The 19,472-nt window shown below is 47.6% G+C and overlaps 1 protein-coding gene across 2 annotated transcripts in view; it reads right to left on the reverse strand.

Moving 5' to 3' along the window:
* LOC138357375 (uncharacterized) overlaps positions 1-19,472 on the reverse strand; it is a 173,332-nt gene that overhangs the window by 47,832 nt on the left and 106,028 nt on the right. The gene's annotated exons all lie outside the window — the stretch shown is intronic.

The raw sequence follows: 19,472 nt of genomic DNA on the forward strand, positions 1-19,472 counted from the left end.
GACGACATCGCCTCCTGGCAACCCGTTGAACCCTTTGTCCGCGGTGCTTGTCGGCTCTTAACACACTTAGGAGTAAAAACGTGTTGTGTTCAGGAAATTGTTAGATGCCTAGGAGGGTGGGGGAGCCTAGGAGGGTGGGGGAGCCTAGGAGGGTGGGGGAGCCTAGGAGAGGGTGGGGGAGTCTAGGAGGGTGGGGGAGCCTAGGAGGGTGGTGGAGCCTAGGAGGGTGGTGGAGCCTAGGAGGGTGGTGGAGCCTAGGAGAGTGTGGGGGAGCCTAGGAGGGTGGGGGAGCCTAGGAGGGTGGGGGAGCCTAGGAGAGGGTGGGGGAGCCTAGGAGAGGGTGGGGGAGCCTAGGAGGGTGGGGGAGCCTAGGAGAGGGTGGGGGAGCCTAGGAGAGGGTGGGGGAGCCTAGGAGGGTGAGGGGAGCCTAGGAGAGTGTGGGGGAGCCTAGGAGGGTGGTGGAGCCTAGGAGGGTGGTGGAGCCTAGGAGGGTGGGGGAGCCTAGGAGGGTGGGGGAGCCTAGGAGGGTGGTGGAGCCTAGGAGGGTGGGGGAGCCTAGGAGAGTGTGGGGGAGCCTAGGAGAGTGTGGGGGAGCCTAGGAGGGTGGGGGAGCCTAGGAGGGTGGGGGAGCCTAGGAGAGGGTGGGGGAGCCTAGGAGGGTGAGGGGAGCCTAGGAGAGTGTGGGGGAGCCTAGGAGGGTGGGGGAGCCTAGGAGGGTGGGGGAGCCTAGGAGAGTGTGGGGGAGCCTAGGAGGGTGTGGGGGAGCCTAGGAGGGTGGGGGGAGCCTAGGAGGGTGGGGGGAGCCTAGGAGGGTGGGGGGAGCCTAGGAGGGTGGGGGAGAGCCTAGGAGGGTGTGGGGGAGCCTAGGAGGGTGGGGGAGCCTAGGAGGGTGGGGGAGCCTAGGAGGGTGGGGGGGAGCCTAGGAGGGTGGGGAGGAGCCTAGGAGGGTGGGGGAGCCTAGGAGGGTGGGGGGGAGCCTAGGAGGGTGGGGGGAGCCTAGGAGGGTGGGGGGGAGCCTAGGAGGGTGGGGGAGCCTAGGAGGGTGGGGGAGCCTAGGAGGATGGGGGGAGCCTAGGAGGGTGGGGGAGCCTAGGAGGGTGGGGGGGGGGGAGCCTAGGAGGGTGGGGGGGAGCCTAGGAGGGTGGGGGATCCTAGGAGGGTGGGGGAGCCTAGGAGGGTGGGGGGAAGCCTAGGAGGGTGGGGGGAAGCCTAGGAGGGTGGGGAAGCCTAGGAGGGTGGGGGAGCCTAGGAGGGTGGGGGGAGCCTAGGAGGGTGGGGGGGAAGCCTAGGAGGGTGGGGGGGGAAGCCTAGGAGGGTGGGGGAGCCTAGTAGGGTGGGGGGGAGCCTAGGAGAGTGTGCGGGGGGGGGGACCTAATGGGTGTGGTTGGTATTTGCTTGATATTGTTAATTAACTGCATGGAGACACCAATTGCAAACTGCAAAATTATTGGTTATTTTCTTCAGAGATATTCCTGCGCGGGCCCTAAGCCTCTGGCTGGCTCGCTAAGTGTTACTCGTTTCTCGTTTCTGTCTTAAGCGGAGTGTGAGTATTTATGACTCGTATGGTCGCCTCAGTAAGACTGTGCCCAATGTGTTTAACAACATCTGCTCAGTTAAATCGTAGCTTAAATCTTAATGGGTTTGTAACTGTGCACTGTGTTAAATAATGTTCCAGTGGTCTGTCGAGCATTTCTCCACAGTGTTAACATTTCCTCTCATCTTCCTGAACCTGTAAGCCTATTTCCCATGCACATGGGTATCCAAGCCTGATGCGATGTAAGTGTACTTCTGTTGTTCTACTGTTCCCTTTTATCAAACTAAGTGGTTCGTAGTTGGTTGAATTCTTGTACCAACCCGCAGATCCTGATGTTGCAACTGCTGTGTTGTGGTCACTGTACATCTTTTGCATTGCTCTGTTTCTAATTACTTTATTAACCTGTGATAGAGTCTAGACTGTAAATACATTTCTTCTCTTAGTTGCATGTTTTGCAACTTCTTCTGAAATGTCATTCCCTATTATTCCTACATGACTTGGCACCCAGTTGATAAGTACCCGACGACCTTGACGTTTGAGTGTTTGCATTACCTCTATGACATTTGTGGTCAGATGGATGTTATCACGTAAGTGTATTGGTTAGCTATTATGATTTGCAGGTTATATATTTCATTTTCAGAATAAAATTGTAATATTAACAAAACACACTTAAATAAATTATAGAGGTTATTAAATACCCACTTCCTTCACACTCTTGTATATGGGAACTAGGTGTACAATACATGCATTTTGCATCAACTTGAGACGAACTAGTTCAGTTCCCGTCTATCTCACAAATGCGTCTTCAAGATATGTCTGGCACTCGACCAACAAGTGCCTGGCACTTAGGGAAATTCCATAATTTTGTCACTTGCTCCAACGTCCAACCCGTTCTCGCACTTTCTTACAGTCAATATTGACTTACTAAATACGTGCATATGTGACATACTAAACATACTAGTTTACCTTGAAAAGCTTCATAGAAAACACCGACCTTACCTAACCTTCTTAGTATGTTAAGATAAGCATCTTATTGCTTCGTAATTACAATTATTACTTAACCTATACCTATAATAGGTTAAGTAATAAGTGTAATTACGAAGCAATAAGATGCTTATCTTAACATACTAAGAAGTTTAGGTAAGGTCGGTGTTTTCTATGAAGCTTTTCAAGGTAAACTAGTATGTTTAGTACGTCACATATGCACGTATTTAGTAAGTCAATATTGACTATACGAAAGTGCGAGAACGGGTTGCAACGTCACATGTTAGCCAGTGTCCATGTGGTCTATCATGTGTGTCGTAGTTCAGAGGCAGTGATGGTGGTCATGTTGGTGGTGATTGACCGATGATAGTGATAGTGGTGGATTTTGTTCACTGGTGATAGTGGTTGATGGCTTTTCTGGGTTTGTGATGTTGGTGAGAGTTGATTGATGGCAATAGTGCGTGCGTGCGCGCGCGCTACCTACCACCCCCTACACTACCCTCACCACCCCTACACTACCCACACCACCCCTACACTACCCTCACCACCCCTACACTACCCTCACCACCCCCTACACTACCCTCACCACCCCTACACTACCCTCACCACCCCTACACTACCCTCACCACCCCCTACACTACCCTCACAACCCCTACACTACCCTCACCACCCCTACACTATCCTCACCACCCCTACACTACCCTCACCACCCCTATACTACCCTCACCACCCCTACACTACCCTCACCACCCCCTACACTACCCTCACCACCCCTACACTACCCTCTCCACCCCTACACTACCATCACCACCCCTACACTACCATCACCACCCCTACACTACCCTCACCACCCCCTACACTACCCTCACCACCCCTACACTACCCTCACCACCCCTACACTACCCTCACCACCCCCTACACTACCCTCACCACCCCCTACACTACCCTCACCACCCCTACACTACCCTCACCACCTCTACACTACCCTCACCACCCCTACACTACCCTCACCACCCCATACACTACCCTCACCACCCCTACACTACCCTCACCACCCCTACACTACCCTCACCACCTCTACACTACCCTCACCACCCCTACACTACCCTCACCACCCCATACACTACCCTCACCACCCCCTACACTACTCTCACCACCCCTACACTACCCTCACCACCCCTACACTACCCTCACCACCCCATACACTACCCTCACCACCCCATACACTACCCTCACCACCCCTACACTACCCTCACCACCTCTACACTACCCTCACCACCCCTACACTACCCTCACCACCCCCTACACTACCCTCACCACCCCTACACTACCCTCACCACCCCTACACTACCCTCACCACCCCCTACACTACCCTCACCACCCCCTACACTACCCTCACCACCCCTACACTACCCTCACCACCCCTACACTACCCTCACCACCTCTACACTACCCTCACCACCCCTACACTACCCTCACCACCCCATACACTACCCTCACCACCCCTACACTACCCTCACCACCCCTACACTACCCTCACCACCTCTACACTACCCTCACCACCCCTACACTACCCTCACCACCCCATACACTACCCTCACCACCCCTACACTACCCTCACCACCCCCTACACTACTCTCACCACCCCTACACTACCCTCACCACCCCTACACTACCCTCACCACCCATACACTACCCTCACCACCCCATACACTACCCTCACCACCCCTACACTACCCTCACCACCCCTACACTACCATCACCACCCCTACACTACCCTCACCACCCCTACACTACCCTCACCACCCCTACACTACCCTCACCACCCCTACACTACCCTCACCACCCCTACACTACCCTCACCACCCCATACACTACCCTCACCACCCCTACACTACCCTCACCACCCTCTACACTACCCTCACCACCCCATACACTACCCTCACCACCCCTACACTACCCACACCACCCCTACACTACCCTCACCACCCCATACACTACTCTCACCACCCCTCCACTACCCTCACCACCCCTACACTACCTTCACCACCCCTACACTACCCTCACCACCCCTACACTACCCTCACCACCCCTACACTACCCTCACCACCCCTACACTACCCTCACCACCCCTACACTCTCCTCACCACCCCTACACTACCCTCACCACCCCTACACTACCCTCACCACCCCTACACTACCCTCACCACCCCCTACACTACCCTCACCACCCCTGCACTACCCTCACCACCCCTACACTACCCTCACCACCCCCTACACTACCCTCACCATCCCTACACTACCCTCACCACCCCTACACTACCCTCACCACCCCTACACTACCCTCACCACCCCTACACTACCCTCACCACCCCTACACTACCCTCACCACCCCTACACTACCCTCACCACCCCTACACTACCCACACCACCCCTACACTACCCTCACCACCCTTACACTACCCTCACCACCCCTACACTATCCTCACCACCCCTACACTACCCACACCACCCCTACACTACCCTCACCACCCCTACACTACCCTCACCACCCCTACACTACCCTCACCACCCCTACACTACCCTCACCACCCCTACACTACCCTCACCACCCCCTACACTACCCTCACCACCCCTGCACTACCCTCACCACCCCCTACACTACCCTCACCATCCCTACACTACCCTCACCACCCCTACACTACCCTCACCACCCCTACACTACCCTCACCACCCCTACACTACCCTCACCACCCCTACACTACCCTCACCACCCCTACACTACCCACACCACCCCTACACTACCCTCACCACCCTTACACTACCCTCACCACCCCTACACTACCCTCACCACCCCTACACTACCCTCACCACCCCTACACTACCCACACCACCCCTACACTACCCCTCACCACCCCCTACACTACCCTCACCACCCCTACACTACCCTCACCACCCCTACACTACCCTCACCACCCCCTACACTACCCTCACCAGGCATGGACCAACAAATCATGAAGATCCCCTCACCCGTCAGGCGTCAGGGCGGGAGGCCGCTGCTGGTAATTAATGCACTGTGGTGCCATTGTTAGTGGTGGAGGAGGCGAGAGGGAGGGGCAGCCGCTGCCTTACTGTCCCCGTGCCCTGCCCAGGCATAAGGGGCGCCATTAGCGGCAGTTGGTAGGCCTGGGGGAGAGGCCTAGGGTAATGTTCGGGCGCGCTCGTGCATGTGTATTTACTATTTGTGTCTGCAGAATCGAGCTATTAGCTCCTGGACCCCACATGATACGGTACCGCACATGAGACTGCTATACAAACTTGAGAGGCAGGCAGGAGTAAGCGGAAAGGCCCTAGTATGGGTGAAGAACTACCTAACAGGAAGGAGCCAGAGGGTAATGGTAAGGGGCGAAAAGTCGGACTGGCGAACAGTAACAAGTGGAGTACCTCAAGGATCGGTGCTGGGACCAATCCTCTTTCTAATTTACGTAAATGATATGTTTACAGGAGTGGAATCATACATGTCAATGTTTGCAGATGACGCAAAATTAATGAGAAGAGTTGTGACAGACGAGGATTGTAGGATCCTCCAAGAGGACTTAAACAGGCTGCAGAGATGGTCAGGGAAATGGCTACTGGAGTTTAACACCAGTAAATGTAAAGCTATGGAAATGGGATCAGGTGACAGGAGACCAAAGGGACAGTACACAATGAAGGGGACAACCTACCTGTAACGATTCGAGAAAGAGACCTGGGAGTGGATGTGACACCTAATCTAACTCCTGAGGCACATATAAATAGGATAACGACAGCAGCGTACTCTACACTGGCGAAAATTAGAACTTCATTCAGAAACCTAAATGAGGAAGCTTTTAGGGCACTTTACACTGCCTACGTGAGACCCGTCTTAGAGTATGCCGCGCCATCATGGAGCCCCCACCTGAAGAAACACATAAAGAAACTGGAGAAGGTTCAGAGGTTTGCGACGAGGCTTGTCCCAGAGTTACGTGGGATGGGATATGAAGAGCGGCTGAAGGAACTGAACCTAACGACACTAGAGAAAAGAAGGGAGAGAGGAGATATGATAGGGACATATAAAATACTCAGGGGAATTGATAAAGTGGAAATAGATGAAATGTTCACACGTAATAATAACAGAACGAGGGGACATGGGTGGAAACTGGAAACTCAGATGAGTCACAGAGATGTTAGGAAGTTTTCTTTTAGCGTGAGAGTAGTAGAAAAATGGAATGCACATGGGGAACAGGTTGTGGAAGCAAATACTATTCATACTTTTAAAACTAGGTATGATAGGGAAATGGGACAGGAGTCATTGCTGTAAACAACCGATAGCTAGAAAGGCGGGATCCAAGAGTCAATGCTCGATCCTGCAAGCACATATAGGTGAGTACATATAGGTGAGTACACACGCTGATAAGCGACCAAAGGGACAGTACACAATGAAGGGGAACTGCCTACCTGTAACGATTCGAGAAAGAGACCTGGGAGTGGACGTAACACCTAATCTAACTCCTGAGGCACATATAAATAGGATAACGACAGCAGCGTACTCTACACTGGCGAAAATTAGAACATCATTCAGAAACCTAAGTGAGGAGGCTTTTAGGGCGCTTTACACTGCCTACGTGAGACCCGTCTTAGAGTATGCCGCGCCATCATGGAGCCCCCACCCGAAGAAACACATAAGGAAACTGGAGAAGGTTCAGAGGTTTGCGACGAGGCTTGTCCCAGAGTTACGAGGGATGGGGTATGAAGAGCGGCTGAGGGAACTGAACCTTACGACACTAGAGAAAAAAGGGAGAGAGGAGATATGATAGGGACATACAAAATACTCAGGGGAATTGACAAAGTGGAAAAGATGAAACGTTCACACGTAATAGTAACAGAACGAGGGGACATGGGTGGAAGCTGGAATCTCAGATGAGTCACAGAGATGTTAGGAAGTTTTCTTTTAGCGTGAGAGTAGTGGGAAAATGGAATTCACTTAAGGTACCCAGGTACCTTAAGGTAAGGTATTTATTGCTAGGTGAACGTCAGCATCAGGGGGAAAGAAACTCTGCCCCTTTGTTTATGCCTCCGCCGGGGATCGAACTTGGACCCTTAGGACTACGAATCCCGAGTGCTATCTACTCAGCGGTCAGTCTAATTTCCTATATGTAGTTACAAGATGAGAGCTACGCTCGTGGTGTCCCGTCTTCCCAGTACTCTTTGTCAGATAACGTTTTGAAACTACTGACGGTCTTGGCCTCCACCACCTTCTCACCTAACTTGTTCCAACCGTCTACCACTCTGTTTGCGAAAGTTAATTTTCTTATATTTCTTCAGCAGCTTTGTTTAGTTAGTTTAAATCTATGACCTCTTGTTCTTGAAGTTTCGGGTCTCAGAAATTCTTCCCTATCAATTTTATCGATTCTTGTTACTATATATTTTGTATGTAGTGATCATATCACCTCTTTATCTTCTAGTGTTGGCATATTTAATGCTCTAACCTCTCCTCATAGCTCTTGTCCTTCAGTTCTGGGAGCCACTTAGTAGCATGTCTTTGCACCTTTTCCAGTTTGTTGATGTGCTTCTTAAGATATGGGCACCACACAACCGCTGCATACTCTAGCTTTGGCCTAACAAAAGTCGTGAACAATTTATTTAGTATTGACATTTCTCCAGTCCGAAACATTGCCTCTGATCACTGCCCTCATTTTTCTGCCAGTTAGAAAATTGTTCATCCATGTTAGAAGCTTACCTGTCACCCCTCCTATATGTTCCAGTGTCCAGAATAGCTTATGTGGAACTCTGTCGAAAGCCTTTTTTCGAAAACGAAAGCGAAAGAAAGTGTGTGTGTGTGTGTGTGTGTGTGTGTGTGTGTGTGTGTGTGTGTGTGTGTACTCACCTTGTTGTGCTTCCAGGGGTTGAGCTCTGGCTCTTTGGTCCTACCTCTCAACTGTCAATCAACTGGTGTACAGGTTCCTGAGCCTATTGGGCTCCATCATTTCTACACTTGAAACTGTGTATGGAGTCAGCTTCCACCACATCACTTCCTAATGCATTCCATTTGTCAACCACTCTGACACTAAATTTTTTTTATTTCGAATGTCTCTGTGGCTCATTTGGGCACTTAAGTTCCCACCTGTGTCCCCTAGTACGTGTACCCACCTGTCCTAAATAGCTTGTCTTTATCTACCCTATCAATTCCTCAGAGATTCTTGTATATGGTGATCATGTCTCCATTAACTCACGTTTCTTCCAGCGACGTGAGGTTTAGTTCCTATAGTCTCTCCTCGTAGCTCCTACCCCCTCAGCTCGGGTACTAGTGTGTGTGTGTGTGTTACACATTCCACATGTAACACAAATCAGGTGTGGAAGGAGTCACAACGGCTCCTATACGCACGTCTAAAGTACATATGTCAAAATTGGAACAAACCTGGGGAGAACCTGGGGAGAACCTGGGGAGAACCTTGGGAGAACCTGGGGAGAACCTGGGGAGAACCTTGGGAGAACCTGGGGAGAACCTGGGGAGAACCTTGGGAGAACCTGGGGAGAACCTGGGGAGAACCTGGGGAGAACCTTGGGAGAACCTGGGGAGAACCTGGGGAGAACCTTGGGAGAACCTGGGGAGAACCTGGGGAGAACCTGGGGAGAACAAACCAAACCCCCCCGTCTTCTACGGGGGGGGGGTTAGGGGGTTAGGAAAGAGGTCAAATGTTGTCTGGAGAGGTTCCTACAAGGAGGGGGGGGGAGGGAAGTCTTGTAAGGAGTGTCTATCAGGGAAGTATTTTTGGGGTGTTCTGGGAATGTGGGTCAATTGGTCTCTAATGAAGGGATTAGGAGCCCTTAGTGGAATAGATATGGGGTCAGGGGGGGTCGCTTGGCAAAGGGTCAGGGAGGTCTCTTTGGAAGGGTCTTTGGGTAAAGGGTCAAGGGGGAGGGTGTCTGGGGCTGGAGTTAGGGGGGGTCTCGGGCCAATTATCCAGGGGAAGTGTGATGACACAGGTTATGGAATTGTCATGGTGTGTGGGTAGGTGTGTAAGTGGTGTGTGGGTAGGTGTGTAAGTGGTGTGTGGGTAGGGGTAAGTGGTGTGTGGGTAGGGGTAAGTGGTGTGTGGGTAGGGGTAAGTGGTGTGTGGGTAGGGGTAAGTGGTGTGTGGGTAGGGGTAAGTGGTGTGTGGGTAGGGGAAAGTGGTGTGTGGGTAGGGGTAAGTGGTGTGTGGGTAGGGGTAAGTGGTGTGTGTGGGTAGGTGTGTAAGTGGTGTGTGGGTAGGGGTAAGTGGTGTGTGGGTAGGGGTAAGTGGTGTGTGGGTAGGGGTAAGTGGTGTGTGGGTAGGGATAAGTGGTGTGTGGGGTAGGGGTAAGTGGTGTGTGGGTAGGGGTAAGTGGTGTGTGGGTATGGGTAAGTGGTGTGTGGGTAGGGGTAAGTGGTGTGTGGGTAGGGGTAAGTGGTGTGTGGGTAGGGGTAAGTGGTGTGTGGGGTAGGGGTAAGTGGTGTGTGGGTAGGGGTAAGTGGTGTGTGGGTAGGGGTAAGTGGTGCGTGGATAGGGATAAGTGGTGTGTGTGGGTAAGTGGGCGCCAGCGGGTGAAGGTAGGCACTAAGGGAGGGAGGGAGAGAGGGAGGGGTGCTCCCTACATAATGAGCGCCCTACCCTTTGCTTTGCAATAAACATAAATCACCAAGTGTCGAGCCTATAAGGGAAGGGAGGGGATGGGGAAGGGAGGAGGAGGAGGAGGGATAGGAAGGAACAGTAAGGAGGGAGAGGAAGAATAGTTTGGAAGGAGGTGGGGATAAGGATGGAGGGGGGTAAGGGGGGGGGGAAGGTTAGCGTGTTCACACATGATTGGAAGCGATGAATAATTCCCTAAAATGTGTAAAATCTGTCTTTAACCCTTCTGGTGATAATTTCAGGTCAGCCGTCACAAGACAAAGCCCGGGGGGGTTCGGATCCCTCCGGCCCTCTCCCTCATGTGTGACCAAAAGAAATAAAATAAAATGCTGAATTATGTTCCATTTTTTTCCCCCGCTACATATGTAGGCGAGAGCAGGGAAAAAAACAGTTTTTCTTTCTTAGCAGGACTGGCTAAATCTACAAGAGCAATGCATATATAGATGCTAATTTGTTTTATGTAGTTGTATTGCTGTAGAGTGGAGGTTCCTGGTGGTCTTGTACTCTACAAGTCGTGGTGGCCTTGTACTCTACACTTGTAGGAGTCGTAATAGCCATTTTTCGGTGGTGTCGGACGCAGCTGTCGGCTGGGACAGAAATATATATACAGAAAAAACACATGAAAAAAGCTGGAGCAGCGGCTCAATGCGTTTTATTGGCGGCGCAATACATACATCAAGCGAGGACGTGTACTCGCCTAGTTGTGCTTGAAGAGGTTGAGCTTCGGCTCTTTGGTCCCGCCTCTCAACTGTCAATCAACTGGTGTACAGGATACTGAGCCTACTGGGCTCTATCATATCTACATTTGAAACTGTGTATGGAGTCAGCCTCCACCACATCACTGCCTAATGCATTCCATTTGATAACTACTCTGACACTGCAAATTTTTTCTTTCTAATGTCTCTGTGGCTCATTTGGACACTCGGTTTCCACCTGTGACCCCCTTGTGCGTGAGCCCCTCCCCCTCTGTGTTAAATAATTTGTCTTTGTCAACCCTTTAAATTCGTCTGAGAATCTTGTAATGTAGTGATCATCTCTCTTTCATAGCAACTCTGTACTTCCTATTACTTAGGTACTCTCTTATCCACTGGAGATCCTCATCTGTTACTCCTGCCTGTTTCTCCAACCTATGCACCAGCCTCTTACAGGGTACAGTTAATGACTTTCAGACAAACGGAGAAAATGCAGTCAGCCCACACTTCTCTTGTTTAACATTTTCACCTGGTCGTACAAATATATTAAACCTAAGAGGCAAGATTTGTTCCTAGTTTTTTGTCCTCACGATCTTTTCCATCACCTTGCATGGTATCATGTTAGGGACACTGACCTGTAGTTCAGCTTTTTATTATTATTATTATTTTCTACCACAGACGTGGCCACACATTTACAATGCTAACCAGTATATATATATTTTCTTCTGTCCTCCATGGACAGGGTGAGAGATGTGTCAAACATATAGTTCAGGGATTAATTGACCAATCAACCACAGAATGTGATTGTAGTGCTTTTAAAATGCTAGGCTAAGATATATACATAAATACATAGATACAAAGATTTAAGTATGCTACATAAAGTGTTTGATGTGTCTTTTACATAGTGTCATTAGTATGCATTTACAAAGGCAAAACGTAATATACACATACATACACACACATATACATACATACATACATATATACACACACATTAATTGTCTCTTGCCTGTCGCCCTTTTTGTATATACAAGACATTTGGTGTCTTCCATATTTCTGGTAAGTCTCCTGTTTTCAATGACTTACATACACCACGGAGAGTGGCAAGCAAAGTGTCTCTACACTCACTTTTAGTATTCATGTTGAAATTCCGTCAGGTTCAACAGCCTCTCTCACGTCCAGATCAGACACACACCTGCTAACCTCATCTCTGGTAATTTGGAAATTATCCAAAGCTGCCTGGTTCATTGTCACCTCTCTTAGTTCAGAGACTTATCATCGTTCTATTGTGAAGACTTCCTGGAGTTTGTTGATGAGTTCTTCACACAGCTCCACGTCATTCTCTGTGTACCTGTCCTCACTCGTTCTCACTTTCATCACCTGTTCTTTCACTACTGTTTTCCTCTTGATGGCTGTGGAGCAGTTTTGGTTCGGTCTTGGCTTTATTTGTTATGTCATTTTCATTCTCTCTGTTTTTCTTTTCACATTGAGGAACTCATTCCTGGCCTATACTGAACCTTCATTTTTCCCTCCCTACTACCCCCCCCCCCCCCTCCGCTCTCCCTCCCTGCTACACCCCCGGTCTCCCTCCCTGCTACCCCCCCCCCCCCCGCTCTCCCTCCCTTCTACCCCCCCTCCCTCCCTACTACCCCCAGTCCCTCCCTGCTACCCCCCCCTTTTTTTGTGGGGGGGGGGGGAGTAAAGAGGAAGGAGAGGCATAGGTGAAGGGAAGTATAGAAGTGGGAAATACAGTGAGAGGTATGAAAGCAGGCGGGCTGTCCGCCTTGCTGACACGATGTGTGGGTGTTGACAGCTAAGCTAAGCTGGCTCCCTCTTGTCAGGGAGCTGTGAGTGTGTGAGAGGTTCTTCACATGTGTTTCACCATATATGGATGTCCATAGATGAATACTGTGTAGCATTCATATATACACACTCCGATGCTTCCACACATGTTGTTCTGTTTAAGGCTCTTTATTTTATTATTATTATTATTTATTGAGTTGTCATACATACATATTATTATTTATCGAGTTGTTCATACATACATATTATTATTTATCAAGTTGTTCATATATACACATATATACCTACATATACTCACACATACATACATATTTACATACATACACACACACATTTACATACATACACACACATTTACATATTATATACTAATATATATATATATATATATATATATATATATATATATATATATATATATATATATATATATATATATATATATATTAGTATATTTTGGTAGCAGTCTTTCCTGTAGACATATATTATTAAATATGACCGAAAAAGTAAGATTAATAATTCTAACACGAATTTTCTCAATCTTTCGTACATTACGCTTCACTGTTGGAGGTAAATAAAAAATCACTTCTCCAAAATTCATTTTTATTTCTAGTCTGACGCGACACGGGCGCGTTTCGTAAAACTTATTACATTTTCAAAGACTTCACAAATACACAACTGATTAGAACTTGCGTTTCTCTGATTTTATATCTACATTTGAGTGAGGTGGGAAGGGTGATGTGGCATTAACACAAGACAGAACAATAGGGGATATTAATAGGGTATTAAAAGTATCAACACAAGACAGAACAGAAACAATGGGTATTGAATAGAAGTGTTTGTAGAAAGCCTATTGGTCCATATTTCTTGATGCTTCTATATTGGAGCGGAGTCTTGAGGTGGGTAGAATATAGTTGTGCAATAATTGGCTGTTGATTGCTGGTGTTGACTTCTTGATGTGTAGTGCCTCGCAAACGTCAAGCCGCCTGCTATCGCTGTATCTATCGATGATTTCTGTGTTGTTTACTAGGATTTCTCTGGCGATGGTTTGGTTATGGGAAGAGATTATATGTTCCTTAATGGAGCCCTGTTGCTTATGCATCGTTAAACGCCTAGAAAGAGATGTTGTTGTCTTGCCTATATACTGGGTTTTTTGGAGCTTACAGTCCCCAAGTGGGCATTTGAAGGCATAGACGACGTTAGTCTCTTTTAAAGCGTTCTGTTTTGTGTCTGGAGAGTTTCTCATGAGTAGGCTGGCCGTTTTTCTGGTTTTATAGTAAATCGTCAGTTGTATCCTCTGATTTTTGTCTGTAGGGATAACGTTTCTATTAACAATATCTTTCAGGACCCTTTCCTCCGTTTTATGAGCTGTGGAAAAGAAGTTCCTGTAAAATAGTCTAATAGGGGGTATAGGTGTTGTGTTAGTTGTCTCTTCGGAGGTTGCATGGCTTTTCACTTTCCTTCTTATGATGTCTTCGATGAAACCATTGGAGAAGCCGTTATTGACTAGGACCTGCCTTACCCTACAGAGTTCTTCGTCGACTTGCTTCCATTCTGAGCTGTGGCTGAGAGCACGGTCGACGTATGCGTTAACAACACTCCTCTTGTACCTGTCAGGGCAGTCGCTGTTGGCATTTAGGCACATTCCTATGTTTGTTTCCTTAGTGTAGACTGCAGTGTGGAAACCTCCGCCCTTTTCCATGACTGTTACATCTAGAAAAGGCAGCTTCCCATCCTTTTCCGTCTCGTAAGTGAAACGCAGCACGGAACTCTGCTCAAATGCCTCCTTCAGCTCCTGCAGATGTCTGACATCAGGTACCTGTGTAAAAATGTCGTCAACATACCTGCAGTTTATGGCCGGTTTCAAGTTCATGTCGACTAAGACTTTTTGCTCGATGGTACCCATGTAGAAGTTTGCAAACAGGACACCTAGGGGAGAACCCATGGCGACCCCATCTACTTGCTTATACATGTGCCCATCCGGGTTCAAGAAGGGTGCCTCTTTAGTACAAGCTTGGAGTAGTTTCCTCAGAATACTTTCTGGCATGTCAAGAGGAGTACAGGCTGGATCACGATACACTCTGTCGGCTATCATTCCGATTGTCTCGTCCACAGGTACGTTGGTAAACAGCGATTCTACGTCCAACGAGGCTCTTATCCCTGTGGCCCGTGCGCCCCGTAGTAAGTCCACAAATTCCTTTGGAGACTTCAGGCTGAAGGCGCAAGGAACATAAGGAGTCAGCAGGCCGTTGAGTCGCTTCGCCAGTCTGTACGTGGGTGTGGGTATCTGGCTAATGATTGGCCGAAGTGGGTTTCCAGGCTTGTGCGTCTTGACATTTCCATACGCATATCCAGGTTTATATTCCCCAATGATCTTTGGCAGGTGGAGTCCGGATTTCTTGGCGTTCACAGTTTCGATCAGTTTGTTGACCTTTGCTTTTAATTCGGCTGTAGTGTCCTTCGTTACCCTTTGGAACTTAGTTTGGTCAGAGAGTATGATGTTCATTTTCGCCAGATATTCGTCTTTTTTAAGAATGACATATATTGGCGACTTGTCACCTCTCCTGGCCCGGAAAGTAGAGTTGGAAATTCTGTTGGACGACATATTCGACCTCGAGACACAAAAGAAGGTCACTACCAAAGATACCTTACAAGCAGAACTTATTGCAGAAGGAGGAAAGAATCGAGGCAACTACAGAAGCACCATACTGTCCCCCGAGCTTAAAGCGGCAGCTAAAAGCCTTCGTGAGAACAAGGAGATAGTTGTCAGGAGAGGTGACAAGTCGCCAATATATGTCATTCTTAAAAAAGACGAATATCTGGCGAAAATGAACATCATACTCTCTGACCAAACTAAGTTCCAAAGGGTAACGAAGGACACTACAGCCGAATTAAAAGCAAAGGTCAACAAACTGATCGAAACTGTGAACGCCAAGAAATCCGGACTCCACCTGCCAAAGATCATTGGGGAATATAAACCTGGATATGCGTATGGAAATGTCAAGACGCACAAGCCTGGAAACCCACTTCGGCCAATCATTAGCCAGATACCCACACCCACGTACAGACTGGCGAAGCGACTCAACGGCCTGCTGACTCCTTATGTTCCTTGCGCCTTCAGCCTGAAGTCTCCAAAGGAATTTGTGGACTTACTGCGGGGCGCACGGGCCACAGGGATAAGAGCCTCGTTGGACGTAGAATCGCTGTTTACCAACGTACCTGTGGACGAGACAATCGGAATGATAGCCGACAGAGTGTATCGTGATCCAGCCTGTACTCCTCTTGACATGCCAGAAAGTATTCTGAGGAAACTACTCCAAGCTTGTACTAAAGAGGCACCCTTCTTGAGCCCGGATGGGTACATGTATAAGCAAGTAGATGGGGTCGCCATGGGTTCTCCCCTAGGTGTCCTGTTTGCAAACTTCTACATGGGTACCATCGAGCAAAAAGTCTTAGTCGACATGAACTTGAAACCGGCCATATACTGCAGGTATGTTGACGACATTTTTACACAGGTACCTGATGTCAGACATCTGCAGGAGCTGAAGGAGGCATTTGAGCAGAGTTCCGTGCTGCGTTTCACTTACGAGACGGAAAAGGATGGGAAGCTGCCTTTTCTAGATGTAACAGTCATGGAAAAGGGCGGAGGTTTCCACACTGCAGTCTACACTAAGGAAACAAACATAGGAATGTGCCTAAATGCCAACAGCGACTGCCCTGACAGGTACAAGAGGAGTGTTGTTAACGCATACGTCGACCGTGCTCTCAGCCACAGCTCAGAATGGAAGCAAGTCGACGAAGAACTCTGTAGGGTAAGGCAGGTCCTAGTCAATAACGGCTTCTCCAATGGTTTCATCGAAGACATCATAAGAAGGAAAGTGAAAAGCCATGCAACCTCCGAAGAGACAACTAACACAACACCTATACCCCCTATTAGACTATTTTACAGGAACTTCTTTTCCACAGCTCATAAAACGGAGGAAAGGGTCCTGAAAGATATTGTTAATAGAAACGTTATCCCTACAGACAAAAATCAGAGGATACAACTGACGATTTACTATAAAACCAGAAAAACGGCCAGCCTACTCATGAGAAACTCTCCAGACACAAAACAGAACGCTTTAAAAGAGACTAACGTCGTCTATGCCTTCAAATGCCCACTTGGGGACTGTAAGCTCCAAAAAAACCAGTATATAGGCAAGACAACAACATCTCTTTCTAGGCGTTTAACGATGCATAAGCAACAGGGCTCCATTAAGGAACATATAATCTCTTCCCATAACCAAACCATCGCCAGAGAAATCCTAGTAAACAACACAGAAATCATCGATAGATACAGCGATAGCAGGCGGCTTGACGTTTGCGAGGCACTACACATCAAGAAGTCAACACCAGCAATCAACAGCCAATTATTGCACAACTATATTCTACCCACCTCAAGACTCCGCTCCAATATAGAAGCATCAAGAAATATGGACCAATAGGCTTTCTACAAACACTTCTATTCAATACCCATTGTTTCTGTTCTGTCTTGTGTTGATACTTTTAATACCCTATTAATATCCCCTATTGTTCTGTCTTGTGTTAATGCCACATCACCCTTCCCACCTCACTCAAATGTAGATATAAAATCAGAGAAACGCAAGTTCTAATCAGTTGTGTATTTGTGAAGTCTTTGAAAATGTAATAAGTTTTACGAAACGCGCCCGTGTCGCGTCAGACTAGAAATAAAAATGAATTTTGGAGAAGTGATTTTTGATTTACCTCCAACAGTGAAGCGTAATGTACGAAAGATTGAGAAAATTCGTGTTAGAATTATTAATCTTACTTTTTCGGTCATATTTAATAATATATATATATATGTATATATATATATATATATATATATATATATATATCTATATATATATATATATATATATATATATATAATCTACATATACATATATACGCATACATACACACATATACCCATACATACACACATATACACACACACACATGCATACATACACACCTACATACTCAGTTTTCCAATTATGGGGGAAGGATATCTGGTCAGTATCTCATCTGGGAATTATATACTGTGGGGCTGGGTTTTCATCCAGAGAATCGAGGCTCTTGGGCCACCAGCTGTGGGAGCGGGGCGTCTCATCTAGGAGCAATCTTTCTAACATTGGGTCCTCCAACATTTCGATGGTGTTCCACACCCTGATGGCTTGGTGATGCAGTCTGATGTTTAGTGGCTGTGTGTTCAGGAGTTCATGGAGCTCCTGGATTGTCTGATCATGTGGTGGACGGTGTTTTGCTGCTCTCCTTACCGCCTTATTTTGTACTGCTTGCAGTTTCTGCATGTTAGTTTTCTTTATGGTGTGTAGTGGTACTGGGGGATATTCTAGATGCGGCCGAACTAGAGCCTTATATAGGTGGATCTGAATGTTAGTACTGAGGCTACGGAATCTTCTCAGTTTTCCTAATGCTGCTTTGACTTTGTTTAGTCGGTCCCTTACATGAATTTGTATCCCTGTTCTATTTATCATGCGGGTTGGATGTAGTCATGTTAGTGTGATTACTCTCTGTGTAATGCTGCCTTAATTATCTTCTTTCCCTCTGAAGACTTTGCCACTACAGCAACGTTTGATCTGGTCTTACTCCCTAAACCTCGGTTAACATTCTCTGTTTGCTTCATTCTTTACTCTGTTGCTCTATTCGCTTCCTTTGTTGCCTTCCCTTTCTCTTTTACCGTTTTTATTCCGTGTTGTAACTTATTTACACTTGCCTCCATTTTTTTCAAAAATTTTCCATCAGTTCTTCTAATTTGTTCTAAGTTTCAATGCAGAGTTGGTCACTACTGTCAAGTTTGACCTTTAGTTCGTCAATAACCTCATCTTTTTTGTCTACCATCTCGTGTTATTCTTGAAGCTGCCTTCCCAGAGACGCTGTCCTCCTCTTAAAGTTCCTGTACTTGTCCTCTTCTTGTACTTCTCCCCGTGTCCTTCTCCCCGTGTCCTTCTCCCCGTGTCCTTCTCCCCGTGTCCTTCTCTCCTCCTCCAGATCTTCTTATATTTTACCATTATCTCTCAATAGTTCAATCACGTTGTCCCGAAGGTCTACTATGCCAATGGCCTTCCCTTGCTCCTCAGTCATGCGTTCCTCTTATGTTATAAATATCTTCCATATGGTATAGTTGATATACTTTGGCCGCTCCATATCTATCCCCCTTCATCCCTCCTGGCTATCTCTATGAAACTCTAGCAACTCCAGCTGCGAATGGCTGGTGTACCTGCCATACTCAGCTGGTACCTCTACTTCAGGCACAGGTACCAGCATGGGTACCTGAAGCCAGTATGGGTTTTTCCGATTGTGGTACCTGTACCTTCACTATGGTGAAGAATTCTTCACCATTGAAAGAAATAGTTCACAAGCGAATGATGTCGTTTTGCCTGAAACAAATTCAGTTTACTTTTTCAGGCAGTGACTTGTCCCTGGCCACTTTAACTTTTCCAGAAATATAAACTTAGTTGTCAAGAAATATAACTTAAGAATGAGTGATGTATAATGGTGCAGCAGGTACACAGGAGGGAACAAAATAATTAGTCAGCAGAGAAAGCAGGAAAAAAACACCTGGATAATTGGAATTTTAAAGGAACTACTTCCATAGAGAGACGGCGCTCTGATGGGGTAGATCAGAGAGTCAGAACTATGATACAGGATATGTCAATATGTAGAACTATGATACAGGAACTGTGTGTGTGTGTTGGCAGTGATTTGGATTCGGTATAGACCTAA

This window comes from Procambarus clarkii, chromosome 78 (assembly GCF_040958095.1).
Source record: "Procambarus clarkii isolate CNS0578487 chromosome 78, FALCON_Pclarkii_2.0, whole genome shotgun sequence".
NCBI lineage: Eukaryota > Metazoa > Arthropoda > Malacostraca > Decapoda > Cambaridae > Procambarus > Procambarus clarkii.